General features: G+C 43.1%; 1 protein-coding gene and 1 non-coding gene across 2 annotated transcripts in view; both read right to left on the bottom strand.

Annotated features, from left to right (window-relative positions):
* Nucleotides 1-24,682, bottom strand: part of LOC124799867 — a 637,073-nt gene that overhangs the window by 426,662 nt on the left and 185,729 nt on the right. The window lies entirely within an intron of this gene.
* Nucleotides 14,595-14,702, bottom strand: LOC124721758. The gene has a single exon (XR_007006391.1). It is a non-coding gene; the product is annotated as a U6 spliceosomal RNA (small nuclear RNA).

Below are 24,682 nucleotides of genomic sequence, written 5' to 3'. Positions count from 1 at the left end.
TTCTTATGGCATACATACCCGCAGCATATCAACGCTTTTTCTCGTCATGTGCTGGAAATAATGTGAACGATGGTGACCTAGAAGAACTTCCTTGATTTCACATTTACATTGTAAAATAAAGTATTAAACTGACTTATCTGTTATGTGTGTGTGTGTGTGTATGTGAAAGTGCAAAAATCGTTTAAAACTACTAGTTGCTATATAATTTTCAAAATAAAACCTTTAAAACGTATTTTGTGTTTTAAATTATTTTCAGGGACACACAGTCATAAGCCGTTTTCGACCACGTCGTAATTGAAATGACTCTCAAATTAATGTTACATAACGGAAAGAAGAACGTGTATTTTACACAAGGTTTGCAATGAATTGAAGTAGAATTAAAAGCAAGAAGGAAATGTCTACTTTTTCTTCAACATTTTTATACTTCCATGAAACTTTAAAGTCGCTGTATCTCAAAACTAGTTGAATGTGGCTTACGACTATATCTCTCCGACCCCTTCAAATGTATAATCCTAGCGTTGCCGAGGATGAGCGAAAAGTATGGGGAGAGTGCGTGGAGGAAGGGGAGAGGAAGGGGGGGGAAGAAACCCAGTCATATATATGTAATTAAATCTCAGCGTGAACTGAGCAATAAAAAAATGGGTAATTTCCAAGAATGATTGCCTATCGAGGTCGCTGGACCGAAACGATACATATCGAACGTGTGAGCGTATATCGATCGTACAACTCTGGTGGCGGGCGTTATGAGTATGTTTACGATGCTCACTACAGCAACGACAAAAGAAGAGCGTTACAAAAATACTTGAAATTGCAAAGGAGACGTTTTACCTTATTCGTCGTCGGTGTTGTCGTCATTTTCCAGCACATTACGGTGGTCTGGATGGATATTTTGGAAGAGTCGAAACATGTATTCTTCCTGATACTCGTTCGTTTCCCGCACTGTCCGCAATGACATTGTAACAGTATTTCAGCTTTGAAACTGTTCTTACGAAGTTTTAGACACTTCGCAGCACCACACTCTACACAGTCCCTCCTTCCCTCTTCTGGTAGTACTCCACATTCGCGACAAAAAGTCAAACAATTTTCTACGCTGGATAAACATGGAATTAGATTTTTCCATGGGAGAGAAGCGGCCAAAGAAACATCAAGAACACCAGACATCCCACTCACTAACGACATAAATCGCCTGGGTTTCCCTATCAACTCACAAATAATTCGCGGAGGTATGTCATTCAGAGCAACTACGGGAACAACGAGAAACATAAAAATGACGATCACAAATAATTGACCACAACGCGCGCCACAGGAATCGCATGATCGATTTACGATCGCACGTTCGATATATATCGTTTCGACCCAGCGACTTCAGTAGGCAATCATTCTTGGAAATTACCAAAAAAATGTATAACAGAATCATACGCTAGCAGTCTAGAGCCTGGAAATCTATAAATTCAGATGATTTGGTAACAGTCAATGGCCATAAGATGTTCGGTACTCACAGTGCAATTTGCGTTACCCAGACTGCTGTCCGCCCATCCGCCACGAGAACGCCTCGTTGACTGCTTGACATTCGACACTCTGGGTTCTCGTTCCGTGTTCGGCAATGCTGAACGTCTGCAGGGTCGTCTGCAGCTTTCGGCCCAAAGCGCACAGCGGGCGAGAGAAATCTGCTCCTCTCCTGCAATGGCTCGATGTCCGTCACATCTGATTGTACACCTCGTTTTCCCCCTAATTTCCACTTCAATCACTCAGTGCCCTGTAGCCCGTACAGCCAGAGAAGACCCCTCACAGTTAAAGTGGGCTTAGCGTGGCCCCTCCGCGCCTCTAGCAAGACCCAATCACGTAACGCGCTTTTGTTTAGGTTTCTACGGCAACATCTCAGCGCTGGCAACAATGCTGCTAGCTGTCATAGCTCTTCTTTCGCCGCACCTATTAAAATACAGTGTTAACCGCCCTGAACAAGCTAATTGCATTGGTATTTCTTCAGCGTAGCATTTATTTTGAACGTTATAATTGTGAGGGAAACAACTACGTGAACGTATGGGCAGAGAGACAGAGGTTGACGCTGATATCGTCCAGATCACGAATTTCACATTGCCGCCAATACTTCCACATTGATGGATATAGCGTAGAAACATAGCTGACAGCTACCTCTGCTGCTACCGTTAATGTCATCAAGGTCGTGCTTGGAGCTGTTATTTCACTACACCGTGCCTGTATAAGTGTTCTCACTGCATCGATATCCTATATCCGCTTCCATCGAGCACATTTTCCAGTGTTCATCCCAATGATTTATTATGATTTTTCCTCTTAACTTTTCCGAATATTGCGGCTTAGCCTTGTTCTCCTTAGGAGCAAACCTTCAGTTGACTGTTTCTCTTGTATTCGCTGTCTGCGTTTACTTCGGACTTCTAAACGAACTAAATAAAATATTGTTGCCTATTCAGGAACAGTGTTAGTTCCGTGAGAATAGAACAACTGGTTTTCAAACTCCATAAAGTTAAACGATATACACGCTCGTCTTATTCCAAAATATCTATTCATTAAATTTTTGAAAACTTGCGATACTGTGAGGGTTCTACTTCATACCCGAATAGCTCTACCTCTGATTGTGTTAAACTGATTAGCGAAGTGATTTCTTCATCAACGCCACGTAACGGCCCGCAAGTCATTGTCAAATCTGAGCTTACGTACAATGACAGAAACGAGAGTTTTAAGTATTTGGGTATACAATAAAAGTGATAACCAAGAGAATTTTCTTCGCCAGAAGAAACTGAGGTACCGACTGAAGTTGGCTTTCTGATCACAAGAAATTGCCACGAATCTGGAGAGTAAGTGCCATCTCCCAATGTCGATCGCCTCTATAGCCGAATGAAGCCGGCAAGAGGACTCAGCCTGAGTAAAGTTTGCATCGATAGGGTGCCCACAGAACTGCTTACGAAAAATTAGGAATATATAGAACGAAACATAAACAAAAAGAAAAAGGTTTGAGTCGCTGCCTTCGGTGCGGAAGGACCCGGGTTCGATTCCCGGTACTTCCACAAATTTTTGCTAAGGTAAAGAGGTCTGAAAAGGGGCCCACTGAGACTCTTGAGGCCAAATAAGCAGCTGCTAGATAGTTGTTCCGAACCTAGGGATAAATTATCACCTGAGGGGTAAAATGAAACTCTCTGAAGAGTAAAACCAAAATGGATTCATTGATGATTTAGTGACCTCTCAAAACGATTTTTTAAAATGTAAACACTATTGTGGTACACTCTAATATGTAACAGAGCACCATCACCTGTCATTTGACATCCACTGCTGGATAAAAGCCTCCTCTAGACAATTCCATGCACAGCGACTTTGAGCGATACGAATCCCAGCGGTTCCTGATTATTTCCTATTGCCATCTACCTACCTACCTACCTACCTTCCGTTAATTTTTCTCAGTCTCTGGTTATTTCTTGGAATGCACATGAAAATTTCCTTTACCGACGTACCATCCACCTTCCTGGTTGCTGCCCATTCCATATCCACCTTTTCCTGTATCTGTCACAATTACGTCTTCAACTCTAGTCCGTTCCCCAACCCGTTTATTTACTTTCTTGTCTTTTCCAGTAATATGCATAGTGCATCTCTCCATTTGTCGTTGAGTATCCCTCAAAGTCTGAATGGTTTTCACTTTAAAAGGCCAGGGCTCAGTGTAAAGAGTGATGAGCACTCGAGCTCGTTTTAACTTTTCTGTTTATTTCTTTTATTGTCCATCCAGTGGTAGCAGTTATCACTCGTTGTAATTAATAAATTCTAACAGCAGCTATTTGCCTGATGTGGGAAAGTGACAAGGAAATATCTGGGCTCCAAGATCAAACACCGTAGTGATGGAATATTTTCAGACAATGAAATTCGTTCGAAAGTACTATTTCTTGACCTCAAAAAGGCAACACACTCCATAGAGATTTCCTTGAAACGGAATAGATCCCAATTTAGCGGAAGTCCGATGGTTAGTATTGGATCGGTGGTTAATAGCTATTGTTATTAGAAGAACTCACCGATTCCATTCGCAGCACACGGGTGAGAACGTACACCTGCGACTATGGTGGCAACGGAAAGAAAAGCGAAGAACCAAATTAACATTATATCTTGGTGCAGTGAAAAACGTAGAGAACATGATAGTTTCAGTTGTCTGAACTTTAGCTAAGAAGTGAAAATCATTTGTCATTTTGAAAGACGGGCGTTAATTATTTACAATTCAATGTTTGATTATGTCCCAAACTTTGCTCTGGGTATTGGATATCATCTGCTCTCGTTCAGGGGTAATGGTGTCAAAACGTTGGGAACGACTGTGGTACAATAAAGAAGCAGAGGCCACTAGGATTCATGGCTGGAAGGATTTGCGACGTGCTGACCACGTGTTTCACGATCATAGGTCGCCCCTCATACTGCCCTGTAAGTAGGATTCGGGCAGTCGGAACAACCCTAAGGACTATTCCGTGAGTGGTGCTTACGATTAGTCCTAAATGTCACTTTGTAAGTATATTGGGGGGCCTCTGGCTGGCTGGCTGGCTCTGAGCACTATGGGACTTAACATCTGTGGTCATCAGTCCCCTAGAACTTAGAACTACTTAAACCTAACTAACCTAAGGACATCACACACATCCATGCCCAAGGCAGGATTCGAACCTGCGACCGTAGCAGTCGCGTAGTTCCGGGGGGCCTCTGCATCAAGGCAGAAGTAAGTAGTAGTTGAACCACTGCATGACAAAAATGAAGTCTGTAATAAACTTCTATAGCTGTACTTACTCGACTCTGATCATTGCGTGAATTAAAAGTCTGGAAGATAAACATGTCAACGAAAGTTTACAGTGTACCTGTAGCTACAACTTTGTAATCATGAACAGAGGACACATGCAGTGCTTGTCACTACTCAGATAATATTTGTTAGAATATTTCAACAAAAACTTCACCTTATGATCATAATTTGACCACTGAAGCTTGGTAATGAACTTTATTTTAAAGTGACTGAAGCAGTAAATCGATGTTTCTTGTGTATTACCTTATTAGTCACAGGCCTACACAAACAGTCCGTAATGGATGACGTATGTCTTTGATTACGATTAAACTCGGAAACGACAGTTAAGTGATTGTAAGTATGCCGGTGCACGGGAGCTGCGAGATGCATTTGAGCAGTATGACGGCGGAAGGAGACTTGAAAAAGAATGTTGGAATGATCTATATCTACATCTACATACGTACTCCGTAATCCACCATACGGTGCGCGGCGGAGGGTACATCGTACCACAACTAGCATCTTCTCTCCCTGTTCCACTCCCAAACAGAACGAGGGAAAAATGACTGCCTATATGCCTCTGCACGAGCCCTATTCTCTCTTATCTTATCTCTGTGGTCTTTCCGCGAAATGTAAGTTAGCGGCAGTAAAATTGTACTGCAGTCAGCCTCAAATGCTGGTTCTCTAAATTTCCTAAGTAGCGATTCACGAAAAGAACGCCTCCTTTCCTCTAGAGAATCCCACCCGTGTTCCTGAAGCACTTCCGTAACACTCGCGTGATGATCAAACCTACCAGTAACAAATCTAGCAGCCCGCCTCTGAATTGCTTCTATGTCCTCCCTCAATCCGACCTGATAGGGATCTCAAACGCTCGAGCAGTACTCAAGAATAGGTCGTATTAGTGTTTTATAAGCGGTCTCCTTTACAGATGAACCACATCTTCCCAAAATTCTACCAATGAACCGAAGTCGATTATCCACCTTCCCCACAACTGCCATTACATGTTTGTCCCACTTCATATCGCTCTGCAATGTTACGCCCAAATATTTAATCGACGTGACTGTGTCGAGCGCTACACTACTAAATGAGTACTCAGACATTACAGGATTCTTTTTCCTATTCATCTGCATTAATTTACACTTATTGTTTCGCGCTCTTGCGAATTGTCACAAGACACGCTGCAGAGACCGTAGCAGAGAGAGTAAAGCCCGCTTCATACGACCGACTTTGTGACCATTACAGAGTTTTCGTGCTGGGTGCGCGTCACGTAGCTACGTGAAAAACCAGCCCCCAATTACCTCGCAAGGCGTTCAGTGACTGCAATGACAAAATGATTGCGCTCACTGTCGGGTTCTGAAATTTTGAGTACGCTGTGAACTGCGCACGCGCAGAAACAGTGCCGAGACGTCGTCTGCTAACGTCTTTTTGTGTCTTCTTCATCTTTATTTTATTGCTTGCTTTCTACTAGGCGGCAGGTTGAAAAAGTTGCAAGAGGGCTTTACCACTTTTGTTAAGAGTGTTCGCCGACGAGGGAGCCGAAATACCAGAAGTAAAAATGTTATTCAAATTTCACAATTGCTAAACAAAGAAAAAGCCTACATTGTTCACAAATAAGTATACAGATGAAAAACATATTTCACTGAAGTTGTTTCAAGAGTAAAAAGGTCAGATCTATTGATGGACAACAATAGTTTTGGATTGTGTTAGTTATTACTCATTTAGAAAGGAGAGAAAACATGAAGTGCAAAGCGAAAAGGCGCTATATACTGCCTTCTGTATCTTGTTTTATGTGTTTGTACGGATACGTTTCATAGAACGCAAGAATGATGTTTCGAAATGTTTGGACGACACTTTTCTTATTCTTTCCGCGCTCTGCAGTGTGGAGAATTTACCATACGACCTTCGTGAAGCAGTACTAATATAAATTTCGCTTTGATCATTAATAGCCGGCCTCTTCGCTTCGAGCTCCTTGATGCTGTTACTGTATTCCATCTTTCTGAGAGAAATATGGTCCCTCAAACCTCACTTTCAGTACTCAAGATGTACACTTCACACAGACAGCACTCCGAGCACACGCAATTTTGGCGTAGACGGGTAAATAAAAGTGACCACTCGAGACAAGAAAAACTCTGTACCTGAATGAAAGTAGTTTAAGCGTGCGGGCAGTTTACTACTTCTGTTCGAGAACATTACATCAGCCACAACTGAGCACTTGCTTTTAACACGTTTGTGGTGGCACCAATGTAGTCAAGCCCGACACATATTAAGAACCCTTCTATAACGATGGGCATCGTCCACTTCTCTTACAAAAAAATATAGCCTTATGTAAATTCAGTTATAAGTAAATTATGTACTCTATGAACTACCGCTTTCATTCAACGTGACTAGAATAATTTTGAAGCTAACTGAAAATAAACACGAACTTTGTTGCATTTACAAAAAAAAGTGTAAAGTCAATTTAAATATTCCTGTTGCCAGCTACATAAACGATTAGATTCTTTGTATACAACAGTAATCTCTCTGATCTCTTTCGCCTGACTGGTAGAGACTGTGATAAAGGAAGACTTGTTTGTGCAGTCGTAGTAAATATTTGGAATTTTGTAGCCCATGTGAGCACGTGGAAATTATATTATCGTGGAAGCTGAATACTTGTTGTGAACCAGCTGTTTGCTTGTTCAAAAAATACAGAAGGTAAAATCAATGAACCTTCATTATCTAGTAATTAAAATCACCGATTGAGCTATCACTATTTCGGAAGTTCCAGATTTCTTTGTACAGGGAAAATTGGAAACAACCATCATAACCAGAAGAAATCAACGAAGCCTACATACAACCAGGTAAGTACGAGATTTATAATTTTGTATCCGAGTACCTGTCGTTGCCCAGATATACATTTATTCCAGTCTTCTATTATTTTTCTTTCCCCCTGTCTCTCTCCATTCCCTCCTCACCTTCTCTCTGCCCATCTCCTTCACCCCCTTACATCTCTTCCTCCTCTTTCTGTCCATCTCTTCCTTCCCCTATCTCTGTCCACCTCATCATCCCCCATCTCTGTCCATCTCCTCCTTCCACTATCTCTGTCCATCTCACAATCCGCACTCTCTATGTCCAGCTCACATCCCTCACTTTCTCTCGCCATCTCTTCCTCCCCCCTCACTCTCCACCTCCTCTACCTCCCACTCTTTGTCCACTTCATCCTCCCCTCTGTCTCTGCCCATCTCCTCCTCTCATTAGTCCATCTTCTCCCACTCACTACCCATCTCACCCTTTCTCTGTCCATCCCCTCCTTCCCATGTCCATCTTCTCCTCCTCCTTTCCATCTCCTCGTCCTCACTCTCTCTGTCCATCTGCTCCTCTTCCCTTTGTCTGACCACATCCTCCTCACCTTATCTCTGTTCATCTCCTCAGTCTCCTCTCTCTGTCCATCATCTCCTCCGCCCTATCTGTGTCCATCTGCTCCTTCCACTTATCTGTGTCTCCATCTCCTCCTCCCCTACCCTTCTCTGTCTATCGCCCCCACTCCAACAGGGTGTTGGTGGTTCTTACCCCACAGTATTTCTTTTTTACCGATAGCAAGTAACATGTGTACCAAGTTTTGTTGAAATCGATCGAGGGGTTTAGAAGATCCCTTTTAACTGCAGTTTTACCAGTGTACGCATGTCACATATATTTCAAACATTTTTAACGTATTTCACACAAATATTTTACACATATTTCACCTGAGTCTCTAACGAATTTGTCCCTGCAGTTTCGTTTTCAAACAGCTCAATATTTATGATGTCTTGTTTTCTTAAGTACAGGGCTATTACAAATGATTGAAGCGCTTTCATAAATTCACTGTAGCTCCATTCACTGACATATGGTCACGACACACTACAGATACGTAGAAAAACTCAAAGTTTTGTTCGGCTGAAGCCGCACTTCAGGTTTCTGCCGCCAGAGCGCTCGAGAGCGCAGTGAGACAAAATGCGACAGGAACCGAGAAAGCGTATGTCGTGCTTGAAATGCACTCACATCAGTCAGTCATAACAGTGCAACGACACTTCAGGACGTAGTTCAACAAAGATCCACCAACTGCTAACTCCATTCGGCGATGGTAAGCGCAGTTTAAAGCTTCTGGATGCCTCTGTAAGGGGAAATCAACGGGTCGGCCTGCAGTGAGCGAAGAAACGGTTGAACGCGTGCGGGCAAGTTTCACGCGTGGCCCGCGGAAGTCGACGAATAAAGCAAGCAGGGAGCTAAACGTACCACAGCCGACGGTTTGGAAAATCTTACGGAAAAGGCTAAAGCAGAAGCCTTACCGTTTACAATTGCTACAAGCCCTGACACCCGATGACAAAGTCAAACGCTTTGAATTTTCGGCGCGGTTGCAACAGCTCATGGAAGAGGATGCGTTCAGTGCGAAACTTGTTTTCAGTGATGAAGCAACATTTTTTCCTAATGGTGAAGTGAACAGACACAATGTGCGAATCTGGGCGGTAGAGAATCCTCACGCATTCGTGCAGCAAATTCGAATTCACCAAAAGTTAACGTGTTTTGTGCAATCTCACGGTTTAAAGTTTACGGCCCCTTTTTCTTCTGCGAAAAACAGGACACGTGTATCTGGACATGCTGGAAAATTGGCTCATGCCACAACTGGAGACCGACAGCGCCGACTTCATCTTTCAACAGGATGGTGTTCCACCGCACTTCCATCATGATGTTCGGCATTTCTTAAACAGGAGATTGGAAAACCGATGGATCGGTCGTGGTGGAGATCATGATCAGCAATTCATGTCATGGCCTCCACGCTCTCCCGACTTAACCCCATGCGATTTCTTTCTGTGGGGTTATGTGAAAGATTCAGTGTTTAAACCTCCTCTATCAAGAAACGTGCCAGAACTGCGAGCTCGCACAACGATGCTTTCGAACTCATTGATGGGGACATGCTGCGCCGAGTGTGGGAGGAACTTGATTATCGGCTTGATGTCTGCCGAATCACTAAAGGGGCACATATCGAACATTTGTGAATGCCTAAAAAACTTTTTGAGTTTTTGTATGTGTGTGCAAAGCATTGTGAAAATATCTCAAATAATAAAGTTATTGTAGAGCTGTGAAATCGCTTCAATCATTTGTAATAACCCTGTACTTGTTATAAAATGACGTAATTTTGCAGGTACATTCAGTGTCATATACGGATAACGTCTGCGAAATGTGTTGTGAATAGATATGTAGTAAATAAGTAACAAATTAAAGCGTGACGACTGATGCGGCAGTTTTCCTGCACGAACAGCGAGAATGTAGCAAGCGATAAATTTCTTCTCTTTCATTATTTTGTACGGTGTTTAACAAGAAAAACCTTTAATAAACGTTTGAAGCTACGTGTAAAGTTTATTGCAAGTCGCTAAATGCTCTCTTTCTCAAATACTGGATGAATAAAATGTGGGTATTTGCGCATCGTGGGCTACACTTCCTTTTGACCCCGAACCCTTTGATAGGCAGACAGTGCCTCCTCCTCCCCCCCCCCCCCCCTTCCCCCAGCACTTATTTCCAGACGTTAAGTGATATTTGTACCAAGTTTGGTTCAAATCGATGCAGTAGGTCGTGAGGTGTGGAACACGCGCACACACTCAGACATACACATACATAAATACGTACATTTTTGTAATATGTATTGGTTAAAGTGGTCATGACTATTTTCAGTTTTACGAAAAAATGACTGATATCTAAACAGTTGGTGCGCCACTGGAATTGTCATCCATTTGGAAACAGCACATCACAACAGCTAGCCTGTTTCTGCAGTTAAAATGGCGACAGCGCGCCTCCTGCATGGTCCCACCTAGACAGGACAGGGAAAGCGTGTCTGGTGTCTGCTGCCCGGACGGCTGTCGCCTGGTCGTTTTTCCACTCGATCTGCGCCGCCTATTAAAACCTTCCCACTGTCCGCCCGTACAGCAGTGACGCAACTGTGGGCAGCAAAGTGGAAATAGTAGCAGCTGCGGGACCTTCAGACAACCTGGCTCCTCACTGCGCAAGCGATTCTGTCGTCACTAAGCGGACTTGTGCCGAACCTGCAGCTCTGCACACATTACTGTCCTCATCCACATCGCACTAAATCCAGTATGATGATTATGGGCCCTTTATGAAAAAATGGTGCAAGCAAACTCCAAATCCTTTGCAGCACAGCGCGTCCTAAGATGTTGCTTGTCATGAATTCGCCTGCTAACAGGAACTGCTAAGTCTACAGAAAGATCAAGGCCTTGAAAGGCTATGGTTCAAATGGCTGTGAGCACTATGGGACTTAACATCTGTGGTCATCTGTCCCCTAGAACTTAGAACTACTTAAACCTAACTAACCTAAGGACATCACACACATCCATGCCCGAGGCAGGATTCGAACCTGCGACCGTAGCGGTCGCGCGGTTCCGAACTGAAGCGCCTAGAACCGCTCGGCCACACTGGCCGGCCTGAAAGGCTATGTTTGAGCTAATTAACAACTGAAATCCAGGAAGAGATTTGGCAAATCCACGGCGCTAACCAGCAGCCCTAGAGAGTCTTAACCTGGAGAAAGAAAGCTGCACATCAATGAAATACGGAGTATTACATGGACAGCCACATGACGACCTGAGTGAGCTGCCTGTAATAGCTGACAGTTAAAACAACAATCTACTCGAGTTGAGTTTTTTGGTGGCTTTAGGAATTTGTCCACACAATCATCTTGTAACTGGTTTTATTATTTTTTAACATTTAAAATTAATAGGGCTACATATATCTCGATGATCATTTTCATTTTGAAGTTCGGATTGTGTAGTTGTACTTGAGATTACATCATTGTTTTTTCCAACTGTGTTATTGATATTTTGGTCTGTTCTGCAATATCGCCCAAGAATGTCGCATATATTTATAGGAGCTATATATGCAGATAGGGTATTTGTGTACGGGTTTTGTAATGAAAGTAGTTTTGGAAGAAGTTCCTTTGGATACAAGGATGCATATTTCTTTTCCAGCGTGGCGGCCCCCCTGCACGTTCTAGGTGTCAAGTGACATGATCTGAACCTAATATTCTCCTCAAGATGTATCGGGAGATATAATCACATTTCCTCGCCACCAAGGTACCTGGACCTTACCACTTTAGATATTTGATACCTGAAAGGTGAATTCTAACAAAGAAAAAGTAAACACAGAAGACAGACTGATCGTTCAAAATGAACGCCGAGACGATCTCACAAAAAAAAAAGAAAAAAAAAGTTCAAGCGGCTCTGAGCACTATGGGACTTAACATCTGACGTCGTCAGTCCCCTAGAACTTAGAACTACTTAAACCTAACTAACCTAAAGACATGACACACATCCGTGCCCGAGGCAGGATTCGAAAACGCGACCGTAGAGGTCGTGCGGTTCCAGACTGAAGCGCCTAGAACTACTCGGCCACACCGGCCGGCGATCTCACAAAAGCTTCGCGCGGTGTCGTTAAGAGAATTCGAAAGGGCACTGAAATCGGAAGTGGAATTTATGAAAATCAGCTTTGAACTTAATTATTTACCTTTGCTTAAGACTGTTTAGAAATATTTGTTTGGGTTACATTCTAAAAGCTGTATCTATGTAACCAATAAAATTTGGACACAAATTATATAGATTGTTTTATTCGAATTCCTCTGCACTACCACCACCTAAAATATTTATTATTGCTCCAGAAAAGCCTTATAATTCTACAGTAGTTATTCAACGACGGAGTTACGTAACTTTATCGATCCAGTAGCCTGTTTAGTAGTACAACATAAATTCACAATATTACCTTTCTGCATTATGTAGGCCCTTTCAGTCTTAGTCTGCATTTAACACAGGGTGTAAGTCTACCTAAAATATGGGAACGAATAGTTTGGTTGTTCTTCTAAAGGTATTACGTATACTGAAGGTATGGCAATAGTTTCAGTGGTTTAATAGCTCAGTTACCCTTAGTGAGATGTTCGCATTGATTAAGAAAACACAATAGTTTATGTGGTGCTTCATCTTTAGTAGCTAAGAACGTTTGGAGACTAACTCTAAGTAAATGGCCAAATTCTCTAAGATTATTATTAAGTATTTTTATATTCTCTGTATTCCAACCATGTTTATACAATATCTAGAAATTTTTCTTTCTTTGGTATTACTGAAACTACACACAAAACTGACTAAAACCGCATCTGGAATTAATTATACCTACGCCGTAACCTGGAGGGGATCATTTACGGCCGTCCAGCGCTGTTCGCTGCTTGGCTTCAGAACGGAAGCCAAATCTCAATGGCTGCTGCGGCTTAGTAGAGGGACTGCGTACAACAGTTTAAAACTAGGGAGCCTTTCAAGTTCAACATTTTGTTTTCAATGAGATCCACAATAATGTTTTCTGCTGAGACACTGGATCATTCATGAAACACCTGAGAGGACTTAATTTCTTGGTAACCCATTACAAAAACATAATTCACATTCTAAACCAAACTGCTAGAGTAAAGGCACCTTACTTCCATTAGGAAAAATGCCCAGTAGATGACTGTGACACTGGTCATGTGTTCACGGCTGCTTTAATGGAACGCGATTGGAGCTGTAGAACTACTGTAGGCTACCGTAAACTATCGCAAGTAAATATGGACTGCGGCAGTTTCCCTACTGTAGTACCTTTGGACACTTTAGCTCGTAAGCACATTACCTGTACGTTTGGTGTCTTGCATACTCATTGCGCGTTGTCTCATTTCGATCACTTTGGTCGCTTATGCGGTCAGCGTCTTACTAGATTCCTCTTGAAACAGGAAGCGGTGAACTGTCTAGGAACTCAGTGAGGATATATAAAGAGCCACGTAACCTACGAGACACTTTTGTTCCACATACTTATCCTTCCGCCCGGGTTCCCGGGTTCGATTCCCGGCGGGGTCAGGGATTTTCTCTGCCTCGTGATGACTGGGTGTTGTGTGATGTCCTTAGGTTAGTTAGGTTTAAGTAGTTCTAAGTTCTAGGGGACTGATGACCATAGATGTTAAGTCCCATAGTGCTCAGAGCCATTTGAACCATACTTATCCTTCGCTCCGTTACTTAAAAGTAAACCGTATTGATAGTAAAACTTAAATCGTCAAAGCCGCGCGGAGTAGCCGTCAAAGTTTAGTTCAGGTTTTATTCTAAAATTGTTGATTTGTAACGTGGAACAGAGGGACATGAAAAAAATGCAAATTTATCACATAGCGCTAGAAAATGTGGTTTCATCACGAAAAACGTAAACTTAAAAAGGTGCAAAACAAAAAAGGATCAAACATCACTTCAGTATTTCGTCGAGCTTATATAAAACATGTTTCTGTTACTGCTAAACAACTTTTGCACTTATCAGTAGTAAAAGGGAGCTTCTGCCTTTGATCATGATCAACAACGTACTATTGAGTACAAAATAACAACAATAATTATATAGATTTTTTATGTTTGTGCATCTAAACTGTAATTGCATCAAAAGTAATTACTTTATTTACATAAGAGCGCATAAGTTACGTGCTCAACTAATTTTATTACTTATAAAATGCAATTTATATTATGTAAGGATATGAAGTACACAATAGACTAAATGATAATTAAATCAAGACCCTAAGCTGCGACAGGCGTTGATATACATCAACGGGGACGGTTGAAAAGTGGGCCCTGACCGGGACTCGGACCCGGGATCTCCTGCTTACATGGCAGACGCTGTATCCATCTTTTTTATTGTTCCCATTTTACTCGATTTTGTTCGTTGCGGATGTCCCATGACACCCGTTCAAGTTCAGTGTTGAGCCGTTGACTGAGTTTATTTTTTATTTTTTTTTATTACATAGGGCAGCTAATGCTCTGACCGAACACGCTGAGCTACCGTGCCGGCTTTTGCGTATCGGCTTTGCGCAGGGGCCATGCTAATCTTCTCGGTATCGTTCCAATTTTAGTATATGTACCGCCGAAGCGAGTATGAAATGATGATGAAGGACACACAACACCCAGTCATCTCGAGGCAATAACCTAAATCAGAATGTATGAAGACGGTATTTGTTCTTTCGGACATGTCCGAAAGAACAGATACCATCTTCATACAACAGACTAACGTTGAACGAAGTACTGCTTTAGTTATATGCAAAACAAACAAACCAAAAACAAAAATAAATCTTCGGTTCCCAGTTCCTCTCTCACATTTTAATTTATGTTCCTTTCCCCACAAATGCTACCAATACTGCCGGTGATCCTACACTTTACCACGTCATACATGTGCTGTACCAAAACTACAGAACCGCAGTTTTGGTAGAACGCAGCTCTACACACGATGTTTAGTGAACCGCAGACGTGACCTTTCATGAACTGTATCCCAAGACGGCAGGAGAAAAACTTGCTGGCAGACAAACAGCCGTGGCTGGTGCAGGTTATCCACCACTGGCGTGTGCCTGCAGACAATACGCGAGGCCTGGTGTTCCGTTACACTTCCAGGGAATCTCTGAATATTTATGATCATCCATCGCACTTCTCACGCGCCTCATATACCCTAACGGGTTGCTGCTGCCGCCGCCGCCGCCACCGCAGAAGTGAATCGAGGTGAGTCATTGTTTGACGCCCAGGGAAGCGGAGCGAAGCACAAGGCAGCACTTTCCTCCGACGCCCAGGATGGACTGGCCGCTTATCAGCAGACGACCGCTACACCGTTTAGGTTGTTCCGTCATGGGAGAGTGCAGTCCGTACGATACGCCTCATTATACGCTTTCCATTGGTGACGCGACAGCTGGATCTTTCGTACGCGTGCCCGACCCAACTGTAGTCACTTGCAAATATTAGGTTAGAGCATAAAACCCCAGCGTTTTCCGTAAGTTTAATAAACACAACAGATACACATAACGGACACTTCAGTCATCAATAATATATTATCCCCCACTACTTACAAGAGTCTGCCAAAGTTGGATTAACTTCTCGATTCCGCGTCTGTAGAAACCACGTGGTTTACACACAAAGAACTCGTTGAGCCATGTACGGAGCGCATTTTCATGCGGAAAGTAAGTTCCCTGAAGGTTGTTCGATAGAGAACGGAAAAGATGAAAACGTCAGAGCGCAAGATCAGATGAATATGGCTGGTGCGGAATGACTTCCCAACCCCATTCCTGTGTAGTGTTTTTTGTCATTGTGGCAGAGTCCGAACGGGCGTTATCGTGGAATAGTATCACTTCACCCTGTCTTCCTGGTCCTTGTTTTTGGGCTGCGTCTGCAAGACGTCGCAGTTGTTGACAATAAATGTCAGCAGTGTTGGTTACACCTCGGGGAAGCAATTCTTAACACACAACAACGTCACTGTTTCAACAGATGCATAACATTAGCTTTTGTGTCTCCGCGCAGGTCTTTACACGGGTAGCTGCTGTATTGTTTGGGCTTAAGCATTCTTTTCTTTTTTTATGTTAGCATAAAGACACAATTTATCGACACAAGATACGAATTGTCGGTGCTGTCCAAGAGCCAATTGATGACGCGCAAGGAGAGCTGCACATACGGCCGCCCGCCGATTTTCGTGATTTTGGCTTAGAGCATGCAGTACTCATAAACTCGATTTTTGGACCTTCCCCATTGCATACAAATGGCACACGATGGTGGAATGATCACAGTTCTTCACATTTGCTAGTTCTCGAGTACACTGACGTGAATCACTGTGCATTAATGCGTTTAAGCGACCTTCATCAAACCCGGGAGGTCGTCCTGAACGTGGAGAGTCGCTAATGACAAATCGGGTGAAGCTCTGTCCCATCGCTCGTGCGCCGACTGTAACACCACGTTCAAACTCACTTAAATTTTGATAACTTACCTTTGTAGCAGCAGTAACCGATTTAACAACTACGCCAGACACTTGTTGTCTTATACAAGCGTTGCCGACCGCAGCGCCTTCTTGTGCCTGTTTACATATCTCTGTATTTAAATACGCATGCCCGTACAAGTTTCTTTGGCGCTTCAGTGTAGGTTTCTGACAAAAAAAGCAAAGCTCGCGCAGAAGACATGGTCGTATCTCTATGTGACTTCGTACGTGGTACACACGACCGACCAGTGTGCAAATTATTGGAGCTACAGTTCTCTGTTAGAGGTACTATGTCACCAGAGTGCACTAGTGGTGTTCTTGTATAGTTTTGTCACGAATCAAAGCAGGCTATGTTAAGGAAATGAACAGCGCAGATGTTGAATAATGACTGTGAAAGACACGGAGATGCTGCGTACTCCTGTGACGCAGTGTTACCAGCGCCTGACAGAGCCTGAAAGAAGCATCGTTGTACCGGGTGATCAAAAAGTCAGTATAAATTTGAAAACTGAATAAATCACTGAATAATGTAGATAGAGAGGTACAAATTGACACACATGCTTGAAATGACATGGGGTTTATTAGAACCAAAAAAATACAAACGTTCAAAAAATATCCGACAGATGACGCTTCAACTGATCAGAATAGCAATAATTAGCATAACAAAGTAAGACAAAGCAAAGATGATGTTCTTTACAGGAAATGCTCAATATGTCTACCATCATTCCTCAACAATAGCTGTAGTCGAGGAATAATGTTGTGAACAGCACTGTGAAGCATGTCCGGAGTTACGGTGAGGCATTGGCGTCGGATGTTGTCTTTCAGCATCCCTAGAGATGTCTGTCGATCACGATACATTTGCGACTTCAGGTAACCCCAAAGCCAATAATCGCACGGACAGAGGTCTGGGGACGTGGGAGGCCAAGCATGACGAAAGTGGCGGCCGAGCACACGATCATCACCAAACGACGCGCGCAAGAGATCTTTCACGCGTCTAGCAGTTCTTTGTTGTTGTTTTTTTTTGTTCTAATAAAACCCCATGTCATTCCAAGCATGCGTGTCAATTTTTACCTCTCTATCTACATTATTCCGTGGTTTATTAAGTTTTCAAATTTATACTGAGTTTTTGATCGCCCAGTATGTCTCCATTTGTCCGGCTGGTCGAATTGTGCTATATGCAGATCTGTGACGCATTTGGGTGTGAGTGTGTTCTGATGTTGGACTGCAGAGGGCGGCCCTACTCATCGTAAAGGTTGCGGTCGACCACCTCTGACCACCACAAGGGAGGTGCGTTGTGCACTAAGCATACCGTAACCCCGTCCAATCCGCGCCTGCTACAACAGAGTGTAGAATGGGTTCTCTCCAACTTTCTCTCATTGATCGGACAGTAGCAGTAGGCTCATTAGGGAATTTTTCTAGCATGCCATAGACTGCCGTTAACTCCATGACGATAACGGCTGCGTTCGGGTTCTTAGCATTATCAGGAAGCATGGACTACCGATGAATGACGTTGCATCGTGATCAGCGATGAAGAGCGGTTCTGTACTGCATTCTATAACCAACGTCGAATATGGCGGCGAGAAGGGGAGAAGTCCCATCCTTCCAGTGTTTTGGCGAGGCACAGCGGGGTTACTGATGGCAGATTCAAATGGCTCTGAGCACTATGGGACTTAACATCTATGGTCATCAGTCCCCTAGAACTTAGAACTACTTAAACCTAACTAAGCTAAGGACATCACACAACACCCAGTCATCACGAAGCAGAGAAAATCCCTGACCCCGCCGGGAATCGAACCCGGGGACCGGGCGCGGGAAGCGAGAACGCTACCGCACGACCACGAGCTGCGGGCACTGATGGCAGAATCGAGTGGAGAGTCATCAGGTATCATTTTAGGTCACGGCTAGTAATTATTGAGGGAACCCTTACGGTCGAACGATACGTCACGAATATCTCGCGTTCTCATGTGCTAACTCTCATGCGAAAGTGCTGTGGTGCCATTCTTCAGCAGGAGAACGCTCATCTACACATGGCACGTTCCTCTATGAACTGTCTGCGTGATACTGAGATACTTCTGTGGCCGGATCTATCCCGATAGAAAATGTGTGGGACAAGCTTTTACGTCAACTCCGTTTCCAGCGCCAGAATCCAGGATTTCAAGGACGAGTTACAACAGCTGTGGAGCATCTTGCCTCAGGAGAGGAGATATCGCTTTATGACACGCTTCCCCACCGAGTGAGTGTATGCATTCAAGGCAGCGAGTGTGCAACGCCATACTGATAAGTGGGCTCAGACTGCGAAGTTCTTAGTCAATTGCTCTCGATTTTGAAATAACTTAAACAACAACACATACCCTCTCAACCCGAAAAGTTTCATTTTGTTTCCCCCTCTCCTTCTGTGTGCTTCATTTTCCATGTCAGGGAGTGTATATAACTTTCCAAACGCCTCAGCTAACTCAGAATTAAAACTAAGAGCCTAATAAAGGCTACGGAGGTGTACAAGTGACAAACTGTTTTTAACGGAAGTGACTTTTAGCTGCTTGAGTTTTCTTACATTTGTTACCCGTAGGTTAAATAAACAAGTGAACATTACGGGAATGATTCGTCAACTAAAATGGGAATCCCTCGATGGGAGAAGACGTTCTTTTCGCCAAACTCTGTTGATAAATTTTGAGGGACTGTTATTTGCAACAGGTTACAGAATGATTAACGAATCCATTGCCATCAACGCATATCTCCGAGTACAGTCCGTGAATGCAAGATAAGGGAGAATCATGGCTCCTGTGAAAGTGGACTGAGGTGAAAAGTCGTGGGATAGCGGTATGCACATATAGAGATGGTGGCAGTACCGCGTACGCGAAGTATGAAAAGGGCTGAGCATTGGCGGCGTTTCTTAATGTATTCAGGTGATTCATTTCAAATGTTCCCGATGTGATTATTGTTGCACGGTGCGTATTAAGAGACCCTGGACGCGGAATGATACTTGGACCTAAACGCATGTGACATTCCATTTCGGATATCGTTAGGGAATTTAATATTCCGAGATCCACAGTGCCAGGAGTGAGCCGAGAATATCAAATTTCAGGCGTTCTCTCTCACCACGGACAACGCAGTGGCCGTCGTCCTTCACTTAACGACCGAGATCAGTACCTTTTGGGTAGAGTTGTCAATGGTAACAGACAAGTAAAATTCTGTGAAATAGTCACTGAAATCAATATAGGACACATAACGGACGTTTCCTTTAGGACAGTGCGTCGAAATTTGACGTTAATGGGTTAATGAGAGCAGATGATCGATGTGAGTGCCTTTGCTAACAGCACATCGCCTGCAGCGCCTCTTCTGGGCTCGTGACGTATCGGTTGGACTCTCGACCACCGGATGATGATGATGATGATGATGATGTTTGATTTGTGGGGCGCTCAACTGCGCGGTTATCAGCGCCCGTACAAATTCCCAAAGTTTGCTCAGTCCAATCTCGCCACTTTCATGAATGATGATAAAATGATGAGGACAACACAAACACCCAGTCGTCTCGAGGCAGGTGAAAATCCCTGACCCCGCCGGGATTCGAACCCGGGATCCCGTGCTCGGGAAGCGAGAACGCGACCACGAGCTGCGGACTCGACCACCAGAAAATCGTGTTCTGGTCACATGAGTTCCGATTTCAAGGGGTAAGAGTTGATGATAGGGTTCGAGTATGGCGCAGACCCCACGGAGCCATGGACCTAAGATGTCAACAAGGCACTGTGCAAGCTGCTGGCGGCTCTATAATAGTGTGGGCTGTGTTTACGTGGAATGGACTGGGTCCTCTGGCCAAAGAACCGATCATTGACTGGAAACGGCTACGTTCGGCTACTTGGAGATTATTTGCAGCCACTCGTGGACTTCATTTTTATGGATGACAATGCTCCATGGCACTGGGCCACAATTGTTCGCGACTGTTCTGAAGAACATTCCGAGCAATTCGAGCGAATGATTTGGCCACCCAGATTCCGCGGCATGAATTCCATGGAACATTTATGGGGCATAATCGAGAGATCAGTTCGTACACAAAATCCTGTATCGGTAATATTTTCGCAATTATCGACGGCTACAGAGAGGTAGCATGCCTCAGTATTTCCGAAGAGCTTCCACGGATTTCTTGATTTGTTGCGCTACATTAAAGCAGTTTATATTTTTCATTGTTATTGTAGTTAAAATCTTAGGCATATGTGGGAGCAAGTCTCACGTGGCGCGGGGAGAGCAAATATGACACCTTATCTCAGAACCAAATAATGGCTTATGGATGGTTCAGTAAGCACAAATGTAAGGAATGAAGACGCTTTTTCTTCCAAAAGCATTTGTTATTTAATTTTGGGCAATGTACACTCTTCCAACGTCCCTGCCATTTCATTAACAGCTCTAAAAATTAGGAACTGCTGGGTTTGCTGGCTGAAAGACGTAGGTCAAGTTTTCCAAATTTTGTAAACCGAAGAAAACATTTTCAAAATCAGAACTCCAAGTTGCGTGAAAAGTTTCATGTCCTTTATTGGTGCTACAAATTACGACAGTATTTCCACTGAAAACTATATCTTTTAGATCTCGGGGCAGGTGACATTGCTGAGGTACATATTTCGGGCCACAAAACGGATGTTCTGAATATTTTTAGGAAACAGTTTCCAGAAAATATTACACTCAAAAGTCATGATATTTTATATAATGGAAAAGTTAAAGTGCTGTACAAACAAAAACACATTTTTCAGTCTTCCCATTCCAGCTCTATAACGTCTAGCTCGTCTGTTGGGTTGTTGGTGTGTAGTCCAACGTGAAACAATTTATCATTCTTCGCGACGTATCTGCGGACTACTTCCATTGCAACTATGAGTATGTATTTTGCAATTTTAAGTGGGAGGGAGTGCTTGCCGAAGTCATTTTAAAGTTAAAGTGGTTCTGTTTTAGATATTAAACATTTTGTTCAGTATCCACAACATGCGATGTTTGCAGCATTGATGTGAGATGTTTCATAAATGAAAGATTTATGTTTTGTACCGAAAAGCTTCGCCCTTTGGGGGCCATTAAAATTACTTAAGGAGTTTTCGGGAAGAAACCTCTTCATACGTCACATAAATTGAAAATCACTACTTGAGTAACTTCAGACACAAAATGTTTTTACTCGTCATCTCTATAATGCCAGTCTACTCACGCTGTGGATAATCTGTATCTAGTTTCTTTGTTCACATTTTTTCTGAGGCGTAATCATAGCTGCGACCGTGTCTGGAAACCTGTGAACTCTAGCAGCTTCTTCTTTCAGGCAACAAACTAACAAAACCGGCAGCTTCTCGTTTTGGGTATCAGAGCATTAATGACTAGAGTTCCATCTTTCTTGGACAGAACGTAAGAGCTCTTTAACAAAAAATCAGTGATAGAGCATGAAAAACCAAATACCTCCAGGTTCATGCTTTATTGTCTCTGAGGCAAACACATCAGCGGTCAAGCACTCTATAACACGCCTCTTGTCTCTATGATGTGCATAATTTGAGTATAACTTCTTTTTTCATCTGCAAGACACTTTAGTTCGGACGAATATGAGTGTGCTGCAGCAATTCATAACGCAGTTCATGCAATTTTTTCGGTGACAACTCCGTATGAATATACTGGCGCGTTCTCTTGGTCAAACATTTTCTTCTTTGCGACATGAGGTGGTGTTTCCCTTAATTTGCTGTCGAATTGGCCTAGTATTTCGCAGTAATATTGTCCAGTAACCGATTTTTCCTTTCTCTAAGAAGTCAATTCGCATCCCTAAAACTTAGTTGTCATAACTTATCCTCCCGATGAGATTGTCTTTGCCGTCTTCTGAGCATATTCACCTAAGGAAACGCAGTGGTTTGTTGGTTGCTTGGTTTCCGGCATATAACAACGAATCCACGTCTCACGTTTGAGGCAAAATTTCTTCTCCTTGCTACTAACAGTGGCCAGTTTGTGAACTGATGATGCAAAGCAGTTAAGGACAATTTCTTTCCCTCGCAAAAAGTGCTAACATCTTTTTAAGTTTCAAGTTGATTAGTCAACATTGTTTGAATCTTATTTATATGGGTTTTCAGTTAGGCACTAAAAGCAATGAAAGAGTCTACAAAGCAAAATACATGTAATTTTATTCGTACGTATATAAAACCATAGGTGCAGTATACAAATTACAAAGCAAAATCAAAATCAAATTCAGCTTAATATTAACTTACCATTGCGTTATAAGGAATATGCTTATTTTCTTCTTCGTGGGAAGAGCTAAGTAAGTTCTTAGGTGAATCAGTTTCTGAGCAAGCAATACAGGCCTGCCATGGGAGAAACGTGGTTATCTCATAGCCAAACATGCAATATTTTGTTCCAGTCGTTATGCTTTAACCGCCCAAGCGACCCCAAAAACTGTGGAAACGACACTGCTGTAAGTCATTTTCGATTATGTTAACACTTTACACCTTATGATTCTCCTCCCCTAAGATCCGTTTCTTTACGAACGCTAGCTCCACAGTACTTTTCTTTTTTGTAACCGAAAATTTTTCTGGCGTTACAGAGTTATACTGGAAAACACACACACACACACACACACACACACACACACACACACAGAGAGAGAGAGAGAGAGAGAGAGAGAGAACATCAACTTTTATATGTATGTGCCACTTACAAGAATGGCACTCAAGAATCACTGCCGATGTTAATCTTTTCTGCATGGCTTTCAAAGACGATTGCTTCAACAAAGCTCCTGCTGGGAACGTCAGAATTAGCTGTTGTTCTCACTTTTAGACAGATGCGTCCGAACAGAAAGTATTCCAGCGGTGTTTCGTTCGATAACGCCCATCCTTATCATTACTGTAGTGAAACAAGAATGTGCATCTAGTAGTAGGAACTATCAAATGCCAGCCACTTTTATTCTGCTGCTGATGCCAGCTGGAGTTGGTCTTTTCCTGTTTCTCCTCCTTTACTAGTTAGTAAGCATGAAACACTTGTAACGTAACAACAGAATCCATGAACGAAAGAGAGTCAGGTATCGGCGACGGACGTGTCCCATTGAAGTCGAGTGCGAATCTCTCCGCAGCGTCGTTAAGATGTTTTGCGTTAGAGTGAATGCAAGTGAGAGACAACGGCCTCCCAGATCTCGCCTGTGGATGTCAGGTGCTAGGTCAAGCATTGCTTTCTCTTTGACACTAGCAATCAGCACTTCTGCCTCTCACAGATTACAGACGACTTAAATGTAATTATGTTGACAAGTCCACCTTCGTATTACTTCTCGTTACATTGAGTTTCTTCAAGTTGTGCTGCGCGGAGTGGCCGCGCGGTTTGAGGTGTCATGTCACGGATCGCGCGGCCCCTCCCGCCGGAGGTTCGAGTCCTTCCCCGGACATGGGTGTGTGTGAGTTGTTCTTAGCATAATTTAGCTTAAGTATTGTGTAAGTCTAGTGACTGATGACCTCAGCAGTTTGGTCTCTTAGGAATTCACACACATTTAAACATTTCCAAGTTGTGTTTCCTCCTACTGCCACGATAAAACTATCGGTTCCTAGCCTTCGCATCGAAATACTTCAGTTAACAAGGTGTAAACTAATCAAGTGCACCAAAAATTAACGCGTATATTCTCTTCGATGTATGTACTTTTTTTTTTAATTTTTGGTCATCTGTCTTCCGACTGGTTTGATACGGTCTTTCTCTAACTTTTAACGTACCACATTTCCCTCTGCACCATCCAAACCATTCCCTGATTTTTTAACACGAGTCTTATCGTCCTGTACCTTCTTCTTGGCAGTGTTTTCCACATATTTCCTTCCCCCCCCCCCCCCCCCCGATACTCCGAAGAACCACCTCATTTCTTACCAGTCCACCCAATGTTCCACATCCTTCTGGAGTACCGCATCTCGAACGCTTCGATTCACGTTTTTTCTGGTGTTCCAAGAGTCCATGATTCACTTCCATATAGTGCCGTGCTCCACTCGTATCCACTTAGAAATTTATTCCTCACGTCGAGACCAATGTTTGGTACTAGTAGACTACTTTTGGCCGCGAATGCCCTGTTTACCTGCCCTAAACTACTTTTTATGCCCATCCGTCGTACGTTATTTGCTTCCAAAGTAGCACAATTTCTTCACTTCGTCTACCTCGTTGACC

This window comes from Schistocerca piceifrons, chromosome 1, assembly GCF_021461385.2.
Source record: "Schistocerca piceifrons isolate TAMUIC-IGC-003096 chromosome 1, iqSchPice1.1, whole genome shotgun sequence".
NCBI classification, from domain to species: domain Eukaryota; kingdom Metazoa; phylum Arthropoda; class Insecta; order Orthoptera; family Acrididae; genus Schistocerca; species Schistocerca piceifrons.
This window is presented reverse-complemented; position numbering and strand designations above follow the sequence as displayed.